Source organism: Chrysochloris asiatica, unplaced genomic scaffold (genome assembly GCF_000296735.1).
Source record: "Chrysochloris asiatica unplaced genomic scaffold, ChrAsi1.0 scaffold00246, whole genome shotgun sequence".
Taxonomy (NCBI): Eukaryota; Metazoa; Chordata; class Mammalia; order Afrosoricida; family Chrysochloridae; genus Chrysochloris; species Chrysochloris asiatica.
In genome coordinates, this window is record NW_006408764.1 from 99928 (window position 1) to 105225 (window position 5298).

Below are 5298 nucleotides of genomic sequence, written 5' to 3' on the forward strand. Positions count from 1 at the left end.
TTGTTGTTGGCGGAGCTCTCTGCTATACGTCCACCTGATCTGCCATCTCATATACAAGCCGTTTGTAGACATGCATTTGTGTGTGTATGTGTGTGTAAATATCTAGGAGTAGAGGTACTGAGTTATAGTCTATGTTTAACTTTATTGTTGTTGTTGTTAAGTGTCATTGAGTTGGTTCCAACCCATAGAGACCCTGTATATGGTTTCTGAGGAGTGGATGGTGAACTTGAATCACTGACTTTGCCATGCAAACTGACTTTGCAAGCCTTTGCATTAACCCACAGTGCCACACAGTGCCTAACTTTACTTGAGACTACCAATTTTCCAAATTTTTTCTAGTATTTACATCCTCCAACCAGCAGTGCATGGAGTCTTGGTATGGTACTGTAGGATAAGCACTGGACTGCTAACCCGAAGGTTGGTGGTTCAAACCAACTTTTTGGAAATCCTATACAGGGTTGCTGTGTGGAAACCAACTTAATGGTACTTAACAGCAACAACAACCATCAGTGTATAAGAGTCCCAGCTCTTCTATGTTCTCACCAGTATTAAGTGCTGTCAGTATTTTTTATTTTAGCCATTCTCTAGTGTCTGTGGAAATATCTCATTGTAGTTCTAATTTTCATTTCCCTCATGACTAATGATGTTGGACATTTTTTCATGTACTTATTAGCAGTTTTTAAATTTCTTTTGTGAAGCACCTGTTCAATAATATTGCTACAAACCCATTCTATTTTTGATTGATCTGATATAATTAAGTGACTAACTTTATACATTTATACCAATAGACCAGTATTTCTAGTGTCCTAGCTTTGTAGCCAAATTTTGTACATTTCTGACAGAAAAGAATGGAGAAGATCTCCATATTTTCTCTGTCATCAAAATTTCAACTGTTAGAAGCCATCTTGGTACCTCAATCATAGCTGCCTTTATGACATCATAATTATCTTCCTCCTTCACTCTTCCTGCTGGAGCCACAACAGAAGGAGAGCAGATCTGAGACCAATGGAGCCATCTTGTCCCTAACCATGGGCAACTTAGGAGATTGCAGATCTGAAGGGATTTGAGGCATCTATTCCAAGTCATGGGCATTCAGTTGTGTGTAAGAGTAAAATCAGTCCATCCAAAGTCACAGGATAAGGAGGGCAGATTTCCATAATCAACTCAAGATATGAATCTTGTGTCTAGTGTCTCTGGCAAACCAAGAAGGTGAGCATATGGGAAACTTGGGTTGTACATCCTCACTCATGCCTTTTTTCCTTAAACTCTTTTTACAGAAAGAAGGTCATGCCATTCAAATCATAGTTGAAGATGTTGATGAAATCACCTATATTGTACAAAGAGGGGAATCAGGAAACCAAAAGGTCAGTGGATGCCCTCAAGAATGGGAGGGAACTTTGACTTGTGACATCTCTGACTCATGTCATCATCAGTGTTGGGTTGTATTCTCTGTGACCCTATAGCATAGGGTGATCATGGAATTTATCATCGAAACCAAGGTAGATTCGTATGTGAAAGGTGATGGTATTATTAGGAACAAGAGTCATGAGCTGAATGCTCCAGACCAACCAAGACATATGGTCTTCCTGCCAGAGCTGGAATGAATAGAGATCACCGCATCCTTGGCTGTCCTCTTTTTCTATTTCCATATCAGCGTGATAAATGTGGGTGCTGAGACATGGATAATTGGTGGTATGGAGGAGAAACTCTAAAAGTGAGATCCAGACCACCCAAAAGTTAAGGGATAGGGCTGTGTTTGGAAAACAAATGACCAAAAAAGGGAAAACCCAAGCCTAGAATTGTGTTGTAGTGTGTGTTTGCACATATTTGTATGTGTGTTTAGTGACATTTAAGATGTGAGAATCAAAGAAGGTGAATGTGGGAAATAAATGAGACAGACTCCAGCTGTGTGAAGCAGGGAAACTGTTAATACTATGACATTGCAGAGGGAGAGAGCAAGTTGTGGATCTGAGCTGGTATCAGGGGTGAGGGAATAGTAGGAGCAAAGGATACCATTTCTCCAGCTGGTGGGTGGGGTTTGAAAGGAAATCACATAGATCCCAGGTAGGTGGCAAGTCCAAGAGAAACATGGTAACCCTTTGGCCCATTGATCATGGTTTTCTTGTTCTCAACGGGCCAACTTGATCCATGTCAAACTAGGTGTGGCAATGTATCCATGTCCGCTAACTAGAGGTGGTAAAGGCATACTTGGACTTCTGGCACCAGTCAGTGTCCTGCTAGTGCTCCTGAATTTCAGAGGAAGGGGGATTTGTTGATAGAAGATCAGAGTCCCTTCCTAGCACATCTGGGGCTGATATGGGTAGGGAACCTTTCTTGATTGTCCCATCTTGTTCCTTGCAAATCCAGCAATTAAAAAGGTCACCCACTGAGATTGAGGTAAAAACCATACAGATCCAGTCCTGGTGGCGCGGCACCCTGGTGCGCAGGACTCTACAGCATGCAGCCCTTAAAGCCTGGGTCATTCAGTGCTGGTGGCGACAGATATTGCTGAGGCGGCTGACCAACAAGCGGCAAGTAGTGCTACAGGTTTATGCAAGACAAGAATGGGCAGTGGTCAGGGTGCAAGCCTGGTTCCGCATGTGGTCCATCCGCAGGCACTACTGCCGACTGCTCAACTCTGTCTGCATCATCCAGGCCTATTGGCGGTGGCATAATCGCCACACCCGTGGCTTTGTCCGTGGCTGCTATGAACTCACAGCAACTCAGCTGCAACTTGAACTTGAAATCCTTCTCGGATCACTGATTTGTAAAATTACAGACTGCATCTCCTTCCCAATAAAGAACTGACCAGGTCTGCTCTAACTCTGTGTCATCAGATCTCTTTCTAACAAGCTTCAGAAGGTTCTTGTTTTAGTTGAGGGTCAGGGAAAATTATGGCAGATGACTGGCATCTCCCATGCCTGTTAAAAGGCATTGGCAGAGGTTGTCCAGAGTTCCATGTGGAGAAGGACCCTGAAAGTCCAGTGCAGAATAAACAAGAACTGTGATTGACTAGTGATGTCTGACATCAACAGGCACATTGTGGGTATATGGCAGTCTTATCCACCAACTCTGAGGATCCTCATTCATCTGTGGTCTATGCAAATGGTGGCCCCTAGAGTTGTGGGGTATGGGTATGGTGACATCCCTGCCAGTAACTCTCCTGGTCCAGTGTCTCAGATCCTGCTTCTTCTTCCCACATGTACCCATAAGAACTGGTTTAAGAGGAGTCCACCCACACAGATTCTATGATGCTACCTTCCTGTTTGTCTGCAAGTTTGGTTTCCTCATATTCATCTTCCAAATTGGAAGCTGACACCTTAGTTGGGAGCTGGTACAGAGCACAACCTTGAGTCCTTGTCCCATTTCAAACCATTTCTTATCCTCCAGCCTGCACTAGAGACAATTTGGGTGGTTCTCTTGGGACTTAGGGTGTGGATAGAAAGCACATTCCATGCTGGTTGGAACACACTGGCAAGTGTCAGAATCTTCTCTATCTTGTCCAAAAGGCTGACCTAGGCAGAGAAGTCTATCTTGTCCAAAACGATGATGATCTAGGCAGAGAAGACATAATTTACAACTTGGAATATCTCCATACTGCCTGGGAAACCCCATGCTCAGAAGTCAATAACATGCACACCTGTAATCCCAGCAAAGAGAGTAGAGACTCATTTGTGGCAAATGGAAATCTCATGAATAATGTTGCGGTGCAACGAAGATCATGATAGAATCATTGAACAAAATAAGCAGAAATTCTGAAGTTCAAGGACAAGACTGAAGAACCCTAACAGAGATGCCAAGATAGTCTAATTAATGTATTCATTGATGTTTCAACATTGAAGGAAGAAGAAGCCATTATTAAAAAGATACAAGAATGAATTTCAGAGAGGAGCAGTATGATGGTTGTGATAGTTAAGGGTTTATATCAACTTGACTTGGCCATGATTCTCTGTGGATTAGTATTTAAGATGTAGTTATCACCCCTTTAATGAAATGTAACATGATGTAATCCTCTCATCATGTGATCTGATGTGATCAGCTCTGATATAATACATTATCCTATGTGTTGTAAATCCTCACTTCTGATAATGAGGCCAAATACAATCTACAGAATTAGGTTGTGTGATAGTTAAGGTTTTGTATCAACTTGACTGGGTCAGGGTTCCCAGTAGTTTGGCAGTTGAGATGTGGTTATTCCCATGGTGAGATATAATGCAGTGTAGTTAACTCTATGATGATTGGCTATGAGCAGCCAATCCTTGGTGGTGTGGCCTGTTTCCAATGAATGAAGACTCAAGCAAAGCTTGCTCAATTTACTGGGTCTGGATCTTACATCTGGGAGGGTGCTCCAACCTCTAGTTCTTTGTATTTGAGCCAGTGACCTGCTCTATTGTTTGTCTGCCTGTCTTCCTGCTGGAACTGCCAGCAGATCTTGGTTCATCAAACCTGAACTTGGGACTGCTGCCAATCTTGGTTCATCAGGCCAGCACTTGGGATTCTCCTGCATCTACAACTCTGAGCCAGTTTTTGATATGAACTTCTCTTTATATATATTCATTTATAAGACACACTGGTTTTGCTTCTCAAGAGAGCCCACCCTAAGACATTTGGTGCCAGAGTGATTCTAGAAAAACAAAATCATAAAGATAAATTCTCTAAATTGGTTTTCAAGTCTGACTAATTTAAAAGGCAGTAGTAATTCTGCCTCCACTAGTAAAGAAGGTAGGAGTGCTGCTAATACATGGTATGAGGTAGTGATATTAATATACAAAGTATCATTAATAGATCAAATATTGGGGAGAATTGAGGCTCTGCGTGATCATGTGCATAATAATTTTCTGTAATTTTGTCAGCAGAATGAGAAGTATAGAGAAGTTGGTTGGTCAAGAAGTTAGTTGGTTAGGCACATCTGCAGCACAAGACCTTTCAAAGTGTTGAAAAGTGAAGATGTCAGCTTGAGGACTAAGGTGTGCCTGACCCAAGCCATGGTATTTTCAATAACGTCATATGCATGTGAAAGTTGGACAGTGAATAAGGAAGACTATAGAAGAATTGATGCCTTTGGATTATGTTGTTGGAGGAGAATATTGAAAGTGTCACGGGCTGCCAAAAGAACCAACAGATCTGTTTTGGAAGAAGTGCAGCCAGAGTCCTCCTTGGAGACCAAGATGGCTAGGCTGTGTACTTCACCCACGGTGGACAGGTTTCAGATGAGCTTCCAAACAAAGACAGACTAGGAAGAAAGAGTGACAAACTACTTTCGAATCACTAGTCGCTGTGATTCTGTAAGGTCTTACA